Source organism: Lithobates pipiens, unplaced genomic scaffold (assembly GCF_037356315.1).
Source record: "Lithobates pipiens isolate NorthernLeopardFrog02 unplaced genomic scaffold, aLitPip1_a1.2 Scaffold_22, whole genome shotgun sequence".
In the NCBI taxonomy this organism is placed as follows: Eukaryota; Metazoa; Chordata; class Amphibia; order Anura; family Ranidae; genus Lithobates; species Lithobates pipiens.
In genome coordinates, this window is record NW_027507784.1 from 324051889 (window position 1) to 324068959 (window position 17071).

The 17071-nt window shown below is 43.7% G+C and overlaps 1 protein-coding gene across 2 annotated transcripts in view; it reads right to left on the bottom strand.

Moving 5' to 3' along the window:
• The window catches only part of MSS51 (MSS51 mitochondrial translational activator), a 28408-nt gene extending 13357 nt beyond the window's left edge, over positions 1-15051 (bottom strand). The window contains exon 1 of one of the 2 annotated variants that reach the window (XM_077449532.1): positions 14947-15051. The gene's annotated coding sequence lies outside the window, so the exon portion shown is untranslated. The remainder of the gene's footprint in view (positions 1-14946) is intronic. The other variant, XM_077449533.1, reaches the window with a different exon arrangement.
• Positions 15052-17071: the final 2020 nt, after the last annotated feature.

The window sequence follows — 17071 nt, forward strand, 5'->3', positions numbered from 1 at the left end:
CCATTATTGATGTAAATGGGAGGAATAGCGCGCCATTATTGATGTCAATGAGAGGAATAGCGTGCCATCATTGGTGTCAATGGGAAGAATAGTGCACCATTATTGTTGTCAATGGGAAGAATAGTGCACCATTATTGATGTCAATGGGAGGAATAGCGCGCCATCATTGGTGTCAATGGGAAGAATAGTGCACCATCATTGGTGTCAATGGGAGGAATAGCGCGCCATTATTGATGTAAATGGGAGGAATAGTGCACCATTATTCATGTCAATGGGAGGAATAGCGTGCCATCATTGGTGTCAATGGGAAGAATAGTGCTCCATCGTTGGTGTCAATGGGAGGAATAGTGCACCATCATTGGTGTCAATGGGAATAATAGTGCGCCATCATTGGTGTCAATCTGAGGAATAGTGCACCATCATTGGTGTCAATGGGAACAATAGTGTGCCATCATTGGTGTCAATGGGAGGAATAGTGCGCCATCATTGGTGTCAAACTGAGGAATAGTGCACCATCATTGATGTTAGTGGTTATGCCTCACTGTTGCTCATTGAGGGGGGGGGATAATGCCCCAAGGGCCGGACAAAAGCAGCACAAAGGGCCATATCCAGCCTCCGGGCTGCAGTATGAAAACCACTGCTCTAGGGGGTCTGCTTTCAGAAAATATATAATCTTTTGGGCGTTAGACATAATCTTGAGGCCTAAAATTATTTTTTAAACGTGTGCAAAAAAATAAAATATTAAAAATAAAAACCATCTTTGGCAGTGAAAAGGTTGATGATGTAATCATGAAGGCAGAGCTGCATTAATGTAGGCTTTAAAATCAACTTTACAACCCTTTAAATGTATGTCCCATTAGGTTGGTCCTCTGAAGTTTACTATACATACGCATATAAAAGGGAAGTTTGGGACTTTAAATGAAGCACTTGGATAGTAAACGACAAAATTATTTCATTGGACCATATTAATTTATTTAATTGAATGTTCAAAGGAACTACTCATTATAAATAAGTCCAATTGAAGATATATATAAAAATAATGATACAGAAGAAACATAGTATATGACATAATGTATAGTATCCATAAATCAGGGGTCTCAAACTGGCGGCCCTCCAGCTGTTGCAAAACTACAAGTCCCATCATGCCTCTGCCTGTGGGAGTCCTGCTTTTAACTGTCAGCCTTGCAATGCATCATGGGACTTGTAGTTTCACAACAGCTGGAGGGCCGCCAGTTTGAGACCCCTGCCATAAATAATCATACATAACAGTAATAGATAGGTTGGTTAGGTAATATGGCAAAATGATGCCCATGACAGCATATCCGACATCAACACATGTATGCACATGATAGAAAAGCATCCCATAATTGTAAACAAAATTTGTAATAGATGGTCAAGGACTTCTAAATAAGTAATTCGAAGCTTGTAAATGTGGTTTCGTATACAAGTATAACCCGAGCATCAAAATGCAAAGCTCGACGCGTTTCGTGGGTATCTCCCCACTCATCAGGAGCAGATGCTACCACATAGTTTCTATAAAAAAATATAAAATAGAATAAAAATTATACAAATAATATACTGACCAATAAATTAAGATAGTAAGTACATAAAACTATGTTATGGATAGATATTTTGGTTAGGGCAGACTCACCAGTCCAGGCGTCAAATGCAACGCACAGCGATGGGCGCCAGGCGGGCCAGGGACATGTGTCCTTACTGACACATCCTGTGTTTATTGTTTATTAATTATCCCTCTTTGGTTAATATTACCTACACTTACCTTACTTTTTATTATCACATTTATCATATCCCCTGCACTCACACTCCCACACACTCCTACATACTCATTCTTTTAACCTTTCCACACTTTTTCTGTTTCCAATATGTCAGCTATTTTTTGTATAACCCCTACTCATCTTCACTCTGCCTTGTGTGCATCATCTTGCGAAGTTCGCTGTGAACTGATTTATTTATTTTTCACTTTTACTTTTCTTAGTATTAACACCATTTCAGCACATTCTCTCATGCTGATACATTTCTTCTGTTCCAGATATCGTATCCATTTATTTGCCGCCTCAGTGCCCGCATAGTGGGTTTTGTCCCTGGCCCGCCTGGCGCCCATCGCTGTGCGTTGCATTTGACGCCTGGACTGGTGAGTCTGCCCTAACCAAAATATCTATCCATAACATAGTTTTATGTACTTACTATCTTAATTTATTGGTCAGTATATTATTTGTATAATTTTTATTCTATTTTATATTTTTTTATAGAAACTATGTGGTAGCATCTGCTCCTGATGAGTGGGGAGATACCCACGAAACGCGTCGAGCTTTGCATTTTGATGCTCGGGTTATACTTGTATACGAAACCACATTTACAAGCTTCGAATTACTTATTTAGAAGTCCTTGACCATCTATTACAAATTTTGTTTACAATTATGGGATGCTTTTCTATCATGTGCATACATGTGTTGATGTCGGATATGCTGTCATGGGCATCATTTTGCCATATTACCTAACCAACCTATCTATTACTGTTATGTATGATTATTTATGGATACTATACATTATGTCATATACTATGTTTCTTCTGTATCATTATTTTTATATATATCTTCAATTGGACTTATTTATAATGAGTAGTTCCTTTGAACATTCAATTAAATAAATTAATATGGTCCAATGAAATAATTTTGTCGTTTACTATCCAAGTGCTTCATTTAAAGTCCCAAACTTCCCTTTTATATGCGTATTAATTACCGGGATGGAGGTACTTAACTGTACTTCATTTAAAGTCCCAAATCTCCCCCTCCGTTGTCTATATTTTACTATACATGTTACAGTCAGACTATACAATACCAACAAGACGTGTTGTAGATGATTGAACAGAGGTTATATTTATCTATCATTTACCTATACTGGATCTATATCACCGACTTCCCCGCGATAGAGGGAGTGCGCCTTTTCCTTCCCTCACTGCAGGAAATTAACAGGCTTGTCTCTTTGCATTATTTCTTTAATCCGGTATATTAATATTAGCTCATCATCTGATTAAATTGGCTGAGTGTCAGACACAGGCCCATCACCTGACACTCATCGCTGTCAGTCCGTGTTATGGCAGCGGACAGGGGGGGTGAGATGTCTGACCTATAATTAGAGGTTTCCCCGCACAGGCCAGGAATCTCTTCTGAAAGAGCTGTCACCTCCTATGAGACTAATGACATATAGGACAGCCATAGCACAAGTGTGAGTGACACCATGGGGCTGCAATGTAAAGGGTCAGGCCCGGGTCACTTTCCATACATCAGTCTTATTGACACTTTCACTCTGGGCACATACCACTAATCCTAAAATACACAGAGGTCCCCACCAGCCTCATAGGACATGGTCATTAGTGACTCCTGCTAGGGGGATTATCCCAAATATACAAGTATGGACTGGCAAATGGAGCTCTCATTTTTTTGGCTAAGAGCCTGTTCATACCTGTGCATTATAAAATGTGATATGCATTTTTGAAAACACATATCACTTTTTTTTATTGCATTGCGTTAAAATTGAATGCAACACATAATGCATTTTACATGCATTTTGATCCCTTTTTACCTAGGAAAAATGGACTCAAAAAAAAAAAAAAAAGTGTATTGCGTTTTTGGTGCGTTTCTATAGACCTCAATGGAAGGTGCATTTTTGGTGTGCTTTTTCATGTGCTTTTTATGCGTTCTCATTGACTTAGGGGTAGTTCACACCAGCCGCTGCATTTCCATTGCGGTGGCTGGTTTGCGGTGAGGTGGAGCTGAGATCAGAGCACTGAAGATATGCTGAGTTCGGCAAATACCAGACACTTTCACCCCCTTCCTGCCCAGGCCAGTCTCCAGCTTTGAATGAAAATTACGCAGTCATGCAACACTGTACCCAAATTTAATTTTTATCATTTTTTTTTCATAAAAATAGAGCTTTCTTTTGGTGGTATTTAATCACTGCTGGGTTTTTATTTATTTATTTTGCTAAATAAACTAAAAAAGGCCGAAAAGGTTGAAAATGTTTTTTTTCTTAGTTTCTGTTATACAATTTTGCAAATTAATCATCTTTCTTCATAAATTTAGACCAAAACTTATTCTGCTACATTTCTTTGGTGAAAATAACCCAAATCAGTGTATATTATTTAGTCTGTGGGAAAGTTATAAAGTTCAAAAACTGTGGTATATACTGTATCTGGAAATCAATCAAAACTGATGTACTGACGCCCTATCTCATTTTTTGAGGCCCAAAAATGCCAGGACAGTACAAATACCCTCCAAAATTAGCCCTTTTTGCAAAGTAGACAGTCCAAGGTATTTAGTAAGAGGCATGGCGTGTTTTCTGAAGTTGTATTTTTGGAAAATGAAGAAATTAAAAAATGTGTTTTTTCCCCAAAAAATTTACATACTGTCACCAGTGCAGAACAGCGTCATCATATGATCAACTGGTGGAGCGGTGATCAGGGATACTGACTGGTGACAGTATGTAGAAAAAAATAAAATAAAGTTTTTTTAAAATAATATATTCCTTTTTATTTAATTTATTCTTTTTTTATATGCTTTTTTACATGCTGTGACCGGAGCAATACAATGTTACCTTAGTAAACATGTACTACTCTGGGGAAGTCAGCAGGATTTCTTTCTTACACATTATGATTGCTTATAGCAGTGAATCTCACTGTTATAAGCAAGCATTTTTACTGAATAAAATAGATTTATTCAGTGTGTATTGTTGATTAGCTGAGATTGGCCACAGCTAATCACATGGTACAGATGGGCTGTGAGTGTCCCTGTCTGTACCATTTGATCACTGTGACCAATCACAGAGATCAACACAGTTGTACACAATGATTGGCATGAATCAAAAGTTTTCATGCGCTTTTGTTATGCTGGAAAAGTGTGCTTTACCGCAAACAAAAGCGCACACGTGTGAAAGAGGTCTACAGATGCGGCAAGCGGGATTTTTCAACTTTGCAATTGTAAGAAACGATTAAAAGGGGTCTATTTTTCATGCGCTTTTTGCATGCTGGGAAGATGCCTTTTAGCCATTTCACCGGTCCGATTTCTTGCAGAAAATTCATTGGACAGTAAAGTATTTAAAGTAAGCCCATTTCCAGCTTGGTGCCGGTCGGTATTCAGGAAAGTCTCTGGCAGGCGTTACCAAATCCCAGTTTCTCGGAATGAACACAGCTTTCATCAGGAAACATCCTTTAAGCGCTGACAGCTTACACTGTTGGTCCTTTTAGCAGAAATGCCAAGGTTGCAAAGTCAGACCCCAAACAAGAACACAATAGTGCCTCACAGCTGTACTGGCTTACTGGCAATGCTAATACCACTGTACTTCCCCGATTGGAGATCTGTCTGATAGCATTTAAAGCTGACGTTTAATCCAATTAGATTTTAACTTCCTTGGTTCCCCTCTTTCACCCCATCAACATTCAAATGGCATTTTTATATAAAATCTTTCCGTTTTCATTACATATCTTATTTGCTGTACAAAGCTTCCTGATAACATCACAGCATCTTGCCTTAGTATTCCTCTCAAGAGCCCTTTGCCCTAATGCAAGCGGTGGGCTGGTTCCTGGAAGAATTGTTGGGTAGATGCCAGTCTGAGGCAGTGGGTGTGCTTAGTCAGACTACATTTGCATGCAGACTGCCATAGGTAATGGCCATATGCAGTGGTGGCTGGTGGTTTTTTGTTTGGAGGGGGGGTGGCAGGGCTGGATTGGCCTACCGGGATACCGGGAAATTTTCCGGTAGGCCGCCTGCCCTGGGGCGGCATTGAGCTGTGGCTGGCTGCAGCACTTTCCTCTCTCCTCTTATGTGTCACACATAGCAGAGCTGTGTCTGTGTTCGACGGCGCTGTAACAAGGTCCCGTCCCCCTAAACTGGCTCGTGCGATAGTAGATGGAACACTGGGTGGCAAACAACCAAACCACCCCCATCCCAACTCAAACCACCCCATTTCCCCCTCTGTCTGCCAGCCGGTCCACCGACACTTACCCCATCTAGCATCGGTATGCATCGGCAGGCATCCGAGGAGCGGCGGGGATCGGGGCCCCAACAGCAGTGGTTATCGGGCATCTGAGGAGCAGTGGGGATAGGGGCACCAAGCAGCAGTGGGAATCGGGCGTCCAAGGAGCGGTGGGGATTGGGGCACCAAGCAGTGGCAAGGATCGGGCTTCCGAGAAAAGGCAGGGATGGGGTACCAAGCATTCGCGGAGCAGCCAGGATCGGGCATCCAGGCATCGGCCAGCAGCTCCTCCTCGCTTCCGCCTCGCATCTCCTCCCCTCCTCCTAGGCGGGCCAATAGGATCGCCTGTCCTTTCTGCCAATCGGGTATCAGACCCGCTTCCTGATTGGCCAGGAGGAGAATCAGTGTTGCAACAGCTGATCAAGTGTTGAAACTTGTTTACAAAGTCAGATCCCCCTTCTGCCTCTGTACTAGACGATCGGGGGTCGCCTACGGACAGCGAGTCCGCCTGACTCACGGGAACATTCCCGCAGTATGCAGCAGGAGCAAGAGTGTGCCTCCAGTGGTGCGTGCCCACTATTGCGCCTGTTTGAGCCAATGTACAGCTATGCGATTTGCCATATAACGATGGCGGCTGGTCGGCTAGTGGTTACGTTTGGGGCAACACATGCAAAATGTCTATGGACATCTCTGCAAAGAAGCAGTCTGGTTACCGCAGTGCACCTGTCTCAGGCGCTAGAGGGAAGATCCAGGGGCTCATATGTCAATGGACTTCGACAGGATGACGGTCCAGGCTTCCATGTCCATTGTCATAAATGGAAGCATACGAACCCTCCCTTTTTTGCCCTTGTTATTCTTAAAGAGAATTTTATATATTTAAACAGGTCCTGTGGGTGGGTATAGGGGTGGAGCTATATCACATGTGTGCTGCCATGGATTGGCATCAGGAAAGGAAAATTAGGGTAAGTATTTTAATACAATTTTCTGTTTTTGTTCCCATTGCCATTGCAATGTACTGATTTCCGTTAACTTTCTTCCCTGACAAGAAGTGGAATTTCCCTAATAGGGACATGGACAGTAATTAAAAACCTCTAATCCTGCTTTGTTTTTCCTCTGTTGAAAATGTTTGTAACGTAATTTCAGAGGAAAAATCATTAAAAAAAATTACCTAATTAAAAAAAAAAAAAATTGAATCTTTTCCTGCTCGATAAAGAACAAAACAGCCTGAACTCGGATGGCACTTGCTCGAGAGATACTAGTCTCCATCAGGGGAAATGACCGTATAGCACACACTTTTTTCCCCTTAAAGAGGAAGTAAACCCTGATGGGTTTACTTCCTCTTTGATTCCCTGTCCTGCCGCTGTCATTGGGCGAAGCCGTGATGACGTCAGTCCCGCACATGCGCGCAGGAGCCGCCACTCGCGGCATATCGCTGTTGACAGCGGCGCGCTCAGTGCGCCTGCGCACCGCTGTTTACAGCGCATGCGCCGTAGACAGCGGTGCCTGTCTTTCGGCAAATATCTCCTAAACCGCGTAGGTTTAGGAGATATTTCTTGGACCTACAGGTGAGCCTTAATCTAGGCTTACCCGTAGGTCAAAGTTGGTTGTAAGGGTTTACAACCACTTTAAAATCAGGGGAAAATCATGGGTGTGTGTTATACGCCAATCCCCGGCGACCCCCCACTGATTTTGAGCGGAGGAGCAAGCGGCGCGGATAAACATACATAGCAGAGGCTCCTCTCACAGTCCCGCCCAGTCCCGCCCTATGATGGACATAACACAGGAACTGGGCGTGATTTTGAGTGAAGCCGAGACTAGCCGAGTACACTCGGCTATGTATGTATATCGGCGCCGCTCGGCTCCTCTCGGCTCCTCTGGCGGTTAGCAACACTGACCCTGGGTCTCTTTGCTAGTATAGGGTCTATATTAATCCTCTCTGCAACCAACAGTAGTATTAAAAGGCAAAGAAAAATAGACGTTAGATTTTTTTGTACTGTTTATGCATCCTGACTGCTCTACAGTAATAACATAGGAAGGTCCTGTTGGACTTTAAAGTTCGAAAGCTGGAGTCCCAAGACTTTGTTCAGTGAGTGCCGCTTCTCAACGTGAACGCGACTTCAATGAGGAAATGTCCTTTAAGCGCTGACAGCTTACACTGTTACTATTAGCAGAAATGCAAAGGTTACAAAGTCAGACCACCAACAAGAACACACTGCACAATTGTGCCTCACAGCTATGTACTGGCTGCTAATGCTAATACCACTGCAAGGTTTTACCCAAGCTATCTATTATAGCTTCAGGAAAAAAAAAAAAAAACTTTAAAGGGAATATATAGGTTTTTTTTCAATGTTTTTGTTGGTAAAGGTGTACATTTTCTGTTAGGTGTTTATTTCTCTTTGTGACTCTACATTGGCATGGCTCCCAACTGTCCCTGATTTCAAGGGACTGTCCCTGATTTGGAGCAATGTCCCTCTGTCCCTCTTTCCATCTCAAAAATGCACTTTTTTATCTTTCAAAAAGTGTTTCTAACATTTTTTAATTGATGCATTTGTACATTTCAAAAGAAGTCAGTATAAAGGGAAAAAAAATGTGGATTTAACTAATATATATGTCACACTGACCCCCGAAGGAGCTGCTGGTTTTTGTTGGGCTTACCATTACCTCACCCAGGCATGTACTGGCCATTGGGACTACCGGGAGTCTCCCGGTGGGCCGATGGCTTAGTGGGCCACTCTGATGTAAGGGGGCTGCTCATGGGACACTCTGATGCAAGGGGGTGCTGATGGGACACTCTGATGTAAGGGGGTGCTGATGGGACACTCTGATGTAAGGGGGTGCTGATGGGACACTCTGATGTAAGGGGGTGCTGATGGGACACTCTGATGTAAGGGGGTGCTGATGGGACACTCTGATGCAAGGGGGTGCTGATGGGACACTCTGATGTAAGGGGTGCTGATGGGACACTCTGATGTAAGGGGTGCTGATGGGACACTCTGATGTAAGGGGTGCTGATGGGACACTCTGATGTAAGGGGTGCTGATGGGACACTCTGATGCAAGGGGGTGCTGATGGGACACTCTGATGCAAGGGGGCTGGTGATGGGACACTCTGATGTAAGGGGGCTGGTGATGGGACACTCTGATGTAAGGGGGCTGGTGATGGGACACTCTGATGTAAGGGGGCTGGTGATGGGACACTCTGATGTAAGGGGGCTGGTAATGGGACACTCTGATGTAAGGGGGCTGGTAATGGGACACTCTGATGTAAGGGGGCTGGTAATGGGACACTCTGATGTAAGGGGGCTGGTAATGGGACACTCTGATGTAAGGGGGCTGGTAATGGGACACTCTGATGTAAGGGGGCTGGTAATGGGACACTCTGATGTAAGGGGGCTGGTAATGGGACACTCTGATGTAAGGGGGCTGGTAATGGGACACTCTGATGTAAGGGGTGCTGATGGGACACTCTGATGTAAGGGGTGCTGATGGGACACTCTGTTTTAAGGAGGCTGGTGATGGGACACTCTGTTGTAAGGAGGTTGGTGATGGGACACTCTGATGTAAGGGAGTGCTGATGGGACACTCAAAATGTAAGTGGGCTGGTCTGGATGAAGTCCAGGGCCAAATTTCTGTCCCAGTCCAGCCCTGACCTCACCTATCCACTGTGTCCATCTTAGGGGCCCCGTAAAAAGGGTTGGTCAAAGAATAGTTCTCCGACACTTTTTCTGGATGCTTATTTAACAAAAACACACACTTTTGCAATAGAGGGGTAGGGGATAGGGGAGGATTCAGGTACCTTTGTAGTTTTGCGGGTTAAAGGTATTTCCTTGATCCAGAGGACAAACAATTTCCACGGACTGGATCTAACAACCACTGGATAGGCCTCTCTCACTGACATAGCAGCCGATGATATGTTCAGTCAAAGTCTCTGCCACAGACTTGATAAGTTTAGCGATCTTGTTATGCTATCCTCTGCCAGAGGAAGGCACGATAAGCTTCTGGTTGCAAAGTTAAAGAGTTTCCCCACAGTACCTGATTCTTTCAGCCGACCCGGCGATACTGTGTGGTAGACAACCCTTTTTCCATGAGGCACTAGCCTTGTTGCTCGGTCCTCTTCCGAAAAAGTCCTCCCCTGGATTCTCCAGTTGCATGGCTTCTCCCCTCAGGCAAGACAGCACAGGATCATCTTTTGATCAGTAGGCCCCAAAGCCTCTGAGCCTACTTTTCCGTTACGGAGCCTCAGGCCAGCCGGCCCCGAGACATTGAATATGGCAACACCTCAGGCCAGGAGGGCCATGAGGTTGGAAAAAAACAAACTCAAAAATATAGAGCCTGTACCTTAAGTACCCTTACCCAAAATGCACAGCGCGTAGACCACTCCCACTGGGCTGTTTCTGAGTAAAAGGGGTACCCAATGCGGTGGTGACAGCGACACTCATGGTCAAGTGGAAATTAGCACAACCCAGCCAAAAAAAGGGGTACCCAATGCGGTGGTGACAGCGACACTCATGGTCAAGTGGAAATTAGCACAACCCAGCCAAACTGGTACAGAAGCCAGAACTTTAGTATAATTATTCTGAGCCAAACTGCAGCTTCAGACAAACTTAAATTTACAAAAATACTAGCATTGGTATTAAAAATACCAGCACTACATATATTTTTTTGTATAATTCTGCTTTAAGAGGGTGTGGCAGGGTGTGTGTCCTATGCCTACTTTTCCTAATAGGTTTCCCCATATCAAAAAGTTGGCAGGTATGCTATTAGGGAGATTTTCCCTCACTTCATGTTTCCTGCAATAATTTATGTCATCGGAAGAGCAAAGTAAGGATACTCTTAAGAACATTGTCAGAAGCTCTGAGTATTCCCCACGCTACTGTACTGTTTGTCTGTGTTCCTATTGGAGCGAGGGGTATAACTACAAATCATGGGGCAACATTTTGATGAGTTAAAGCACTCTGTAGCAGCTGTCATTGTCAACTGTGACAATACGTGGTCGTGACCTCCAAGACTAAACCCTGTGGGTGGGACAAAGCTCATAAGGGGCATGGCCTGCATGGAGCATGGCCTGGCATGTTGATGTGTGGCGCTTGGGACTTTCTTCTTGTTGGATTTAGTGCACTGAGCTGGGACACTCCCTCTTCAGCCAGCACTTATAGCGTGCACCACCGGATGGGATTAAAGGCGAAGAAGCTTGGAGTGGCACCCCCCAGCTTTCTGAATCACTATTAATATTAAAATAAAAATATGCCTAATTCAAGGGCAGGCAGCTGAAGAGGATGTGATGGGGGAACCTATGATGTGCTGGGGGAACCTCTGATGTGATAGGTGGAACCTGTGATGTGCCGGGGAACCTCTGATGTGATAGGAGAATCTCTAATGTGATGGGAGAATCTCTAATGTGATGGGAGAACCTCTAATGTGATGGGAGAACCTCTGATCTGATGGTGAAACCTCTGATGTGATGATGGAAACTCTGATGTGGTGGGAGAACTTTTGATGTGATGGGAGAACCTCTGATGTGATGGTGGAACCTCTGATGTAATGGTGGAACCTCTGATGTAATGGTGGAACATATGATGTAATGGGAGAGCCTGTGGTGTGATGGGAGAACCTGTGATGTGATGGGAGAACCTGTGATGTGATGGTGGGACCTTTGATGAGATGGGGGAACCTTTGATGTGATGGTGGAACCTTTGATGTGATGGTGGAACCTTTGATGAGATGGGGGAACCTTTGATGTGATGGGGAACCTCTGATGCGATGGGGGACCCTCTGATTTGATAGCCTTTGAGCATTTGAACCTCTAAATTTCATTAGGGGGGTTGTGTACATTACTCCAGGCTTAGGTTTTCCATTGATAAGTAATATTTATATTGTTTAATTTTCAAGCCAAGATGGTTTGAGTTTTTACATACTTTTAAAGGGTGTCTCAACTGAAAAAGGTTGAAATGCTAGTATAATGTTTTAGCAGAGGAGAACCTCTGGGATTTATGACTGCATTAGGCAGACAGGGTTATTTTCAGTCTGCAGCAGAAGTTCAGAGCTAAATAAATGTAAACTGCTAAGACAGCTAAGCAAATACTTCTTACTGCACAAAGAGGAATTAGTGACCAGTAGCAATCCTGAGGTTTGACCTCAGACCTTCTATACTGGAAACTTCACAGTTTAGTTTCTTCTCAACTGCCTCCCTAATGGGGCCCTCCTCCTACCCCAGGCCCCATAGCAGCCACTTGGGCTGTTATGGCTATTGTTAAGCCACTGAATGGAGATATTTACTATCCATTTCTGTCCTAAAAATACAAAAAACATTTTTTGTATTATATAGAGTACAGAAGGACTGGATCCCCGTTAAGCTTTAAATGCTATAAAATAATCTGGAATTGAAGGACCACACCGGGATGTCCAAAACTCCTAAAGTTTATGCCAAACATAAATTGTGTATAAAGTTCAATGCAAAAACCAAAGTTTCTATTGCTATCTGTGTCCCCGCTAGGTCTACCTGCCTCTGCAATTATCCTGGTGACCACTGTTATTAGAAGAGAAAGGGCATCCCATATGTTACACTTGTCACCACAACTCGAATTGAAGGCAAATCTTTCAAAGGGTCCACCCTTCAATGGTGACAACTGTCCAAAGCTGCCATTCATTGATCGAAATTCTGACATTTCAGCAGGGACTGGCTGAATTCCGATCAGTGTGTGGTCATCCCAGTTCGACCATTTGATCAGCTCCTATTGGTGGTGGGAAATCCAAAATCTTGCACTTGTCAACAGAACTCTGATGATACCAGTTGTACAAAGCTGGCTACACTGATCAAAGTTCAGCAGAGACTGGCTGAATTACGATCAGTGTGTGGCCGTCCCTGTTTGATCGGCTTCTTTTGAAGGGACATGCTGGAAAACATTTCTCAGCTGCGGCCAATCAGCTGCAGTCACTGATCAGTGTATTTTGACAGTGGCAGATACAGCTATGAGAATACAATGTCCCAGCAGGGGACATTCCTCCACCAACCTCATTTGGGTGGATTGAAGAATCCGCTGGCTGAAAAAAAAAGTGTATGGCCGATCTAAGGCACCTTTCACATGTTGCAGTCTAGAAGCAGGGCGTCCCTTCTAGTGTCTTATTCCTCCTGGGAGGGACAGATGCAGTGCCCAGCCCCACTTCAGGCAGCCTATCATATTCTATGGCTCTGCTTCTTGGTGGCCCTGTGTGTAATGGGGAGGAGGAGGATTCCCCTCACTTTGAAGAGACTTCTTCTCACTTCCTGTTGCGTTTCCAGGAAAAGGAAGTGAAATCTCCCTAATGAGATACAGACAACAAAAGAAGCACCCAGCAGGGATTTTCACTCTTTCCTACTCTACCCAAAACGAACGAAAAAGCTTTGTCTATACCAGGGGTCTCCAAACGTTCTGAATAAAGGGCCAGTTTACTGTCCTTCAGACTTTAAGGGGGCAGGACTGTGGCCAGTGGGAGTAGAAAATGCCTTGGTGTCAATCAAAAAAAAAAGAATGCTCTATCATTGGTATTAGTGGGGAGAATTTTGTCCCATTGTTGGTATTAAGGGAAGAAATAGTGCCCAATCATTGGAAGGAATAGTGCCACATTTTTGGTATCAGGGGAAGAATAGGGTCATGCAGCTGGTGCTTATAGGAGAAATAGTGTCCCATCCTTGGTGTCAGCGTGAAGAATAGTGCCCCATTGCTGGTGTCAGTGAGAGGAATAATTCCCCATCATTGGTGTCAGTTGGAAGAATAGGGCCCCATTGTTGGTGTCAGTGGGAGGAATAGTTCCCCGTCATTGGTGTCAGTTGGAAGAATAGGGCCCCATTGTTGGTGTCAGTGGGAGGAATAGTTCCCCATCATTGGTGTCAGTTGGAAGAATAGGGCCCTGCAGTTGGTGCCCGTAGGAGGAATGAGATCTCATCATTGGTCTAAGTAGCAGGAATAGTGTGCCATTTTGGTATCAGTGACAGGAATCATGCCCTATTGTTGGTGTAGAGGAAAAAGATGCCTTGTATCAGCAGAAAGAATGTCCCAATTAGCTGATAAAGGCATGCAAAGGGCCACATCTGGCCCCCGGTCTGCAGTTGGGAGACCACTGGTCTATACAATCATAAACTGTGCCATAAATTGGCACATGAATGGCTTTATCAGTTGAAATATTACAACCATTGATAAAATAACATGCACGGGTTATATAAAAATGATTAAAAATTAAATCAATGGTATATTACCTTTCAACCAAAAGAAAATAATGCACAAGAATGAAATTACAACGTGTGTTATGCTTTTGTAAATTAAGCCTAATAAGTCAGTGGACTCATAAAAAGCTCTCTCTCTCTGTGCCTCATATTTTATCTGAAAGGATATCAATAGAAAGACAAAGTAATATCACTCAGCCAGTGAGGACTCCATCTAGTGCTTAATCTACAAATCCCCATATTTAATGCAATGAAAAAACATGGAAAGTGTTTGTAAAACTGTAAAAGCTATTTAAAAATATTTTATGTTAAGGAATTTAAGAATAATTTTAGAAAAATATATTGTACTTCCCCTTTAATTACAAGTAACCAGTAATACGTAGCATTTTTTTTTTTTAACCAAAAAAAACCCAACAAAAAAGTAACCAAATTTAATAAGTATTTGTAGATAGTAAAAAGCTGCAACTGGTTCCCAAAGTGAAAATCCTACAAAATATACAATATGCATTTAACTTCATCACCATTCAGTGTTAAAATCTCATTCCAGCATGCAAGATAAAATTCTTCAGAAATAAAACTCCTCCTGGGAATCTATAAATATAAATGAGTTGAGTTGTATTCTCTGTTTTTATCCGGCACAGAAAGGCAAAAAAAAAAAAAAAAAACGACTAAAATTGAGTCGTGCGTCATTTCATAATAACACTTTGGGGCTCGTATCCTAAAATAAAAATAGTTAATTTTTTTTTTCAGGTTTACCTCTGTGTGGAATTGCTGTTTCGGTCCTTAGTACGTCTTGTGCAAAGTCCTGGGTCTTGGGAGTGAATGTGAGAACCTGCAGGCTCCAAATGCCCCCCCCCCCCCACCCCCAGCACACGTTGATAGGAAAGGAATACATCCCCTGGGGGGGGGTGGCAGCTGCCAGAATGTTTTAGCAACCTGTCTCCTATTAATATCCCCCATGTCTGTCTGGACAGGTTGGGAAAAAAGCAAACATTTGTGGAACAAAATTAGGAGTTCTCCGACCGAAATGTTCAATAAAAAAATCACAGAATGTTGACATCACATAAAACGAAATTTTAAAAATTCAAAGCTTAACAAATAATGTACTCATTTGACATCAGTGGGGAGATATTAACATTTCAAGATCTCTGAAGACATTATAAGGCAATGGTGGTCAACTTTCTTCATATAGGGGGCCCCGGATGTGGCCCCTTCTATCCCTAAAGGGCCACACATAGTGATGGCCGAACGGTTCGCCCGGCGGTCGTTTCGCGGCGAATTTCCGACTTTCGCCGTCCGCGGGTTCGAACGCCTTTTTCCGTCGTTCGCCCCGGCGGACTTACGTGTTTAATGTATACAAGAACTTTAACCTTTCGTGACACGTTTATCATGTGTTACAGGACAACCAATTGAGACATGACAGCTCATGGACACTTGGACATTCCCCCTAACCTATAAATACACCCGATCCGGTGGCCATTTTACATTCTTTCTTCTGTCACTGTAGGGAAAGGATCCTGTGTGGAGTAGGGACAGAGAAAACGCTAGCTATTTGGTACACAAAAGTTCTTTTCAGGACTGGTATAGGTGTTAGGTCAGCAGCCTGAGTTTCTTTTGTCAGTTTAGATAAAGGGACAGAGCGCTGTATGCTGCTATTTTAGGGACAGCTCAGCCAGATTAGTCTTTCTTCATCATCATCATCATCATCATCATTAGCTGTTACTATCAGGTCCACAAAAGAGCTGTTCCAGCTAATCGTTCCAGCCTACTCTTTTTTGCCAATTTGTATAGGGACAGGCAGGAAGCAGTGTGTCAGGCAGTGAGGATAATTTTAAAGACTTGCTGTTACTATTAGTTCCACAAAGGTTCTTTTCAGGACTGGTATCAGTGGTACGGTAATAGGCTTGTACACGTATAATATTCTTTCTTCCAAATATAGAAAGAATATTATACTTGACTGCTGCCCTTCTGCTGCAGTCTGCTAATCATTCACAACTCACTTGTTCCACAAAGCTCTTTATCAGGACTGGTAACTTGGTCTGTCTAGGGTGCTACGGTACATAGGCTTGGGTGCGGTACAGTCTGCTGTTCTGTAAGGACCGCTATCGGTCCACAATACATAGGGTTGCCGTGCACTACTGCTGACCGCTGCCCTATACTGCAGCAGTCCTTCATTGGTATAGGGACTGACGTACAGTCTGCTAATCACTAACACACAACCTGCTTGGTCCACAAAAGTTCTTATAAGGACTGGTAACTTGGTATAGGGTGCTACGGTACATAGGCCTGAGTGCGTTACAGTCTGCTGTTCTGTAAGGACCGCTATCGGTCCACAATACATAGGGTTGCCGTGCACTACTGCTGACCGCTGCCCTATACTGCAGCAGTCCTTCATTGGTATAGGGACTGACGTACAGTCTGCTAATCACTAACACACAACCTGCTTGGTCCACAAAAGTTCTTATAAGGACTGGTAACTTGGTATAGGGTGCTACGGTACATAGGCCTGAGTGCGTTACAGTCTGCTGTTCTGTAAGGACCGCTATCGGTCCACAATACATAGGGTTGCCGTGCACTACTGCTGACCGCTGCCCTATACTGCAGCAGTCCTTCATTGGTATAGGGACTGACGTACAGTCTGCTAATCACTAACACACAACCTGCTTGGTCCACAAAAGTTCTTATAAGGACTGGTAACTTGGTATAGGGTGCTACGGTACATAGGCCTGAGTGCGTTACAGTCTGCTGTTCTGTAAGGACCGCTATCGGTCCACAATACATAGGGTTGCCGTGCACTACTGCTGACCGCTGCCCTATACTGCAGCAGTCCTTCAGCGGTATAGGGACTGACGCACAGTCTGCTAAACACTAACACACAACC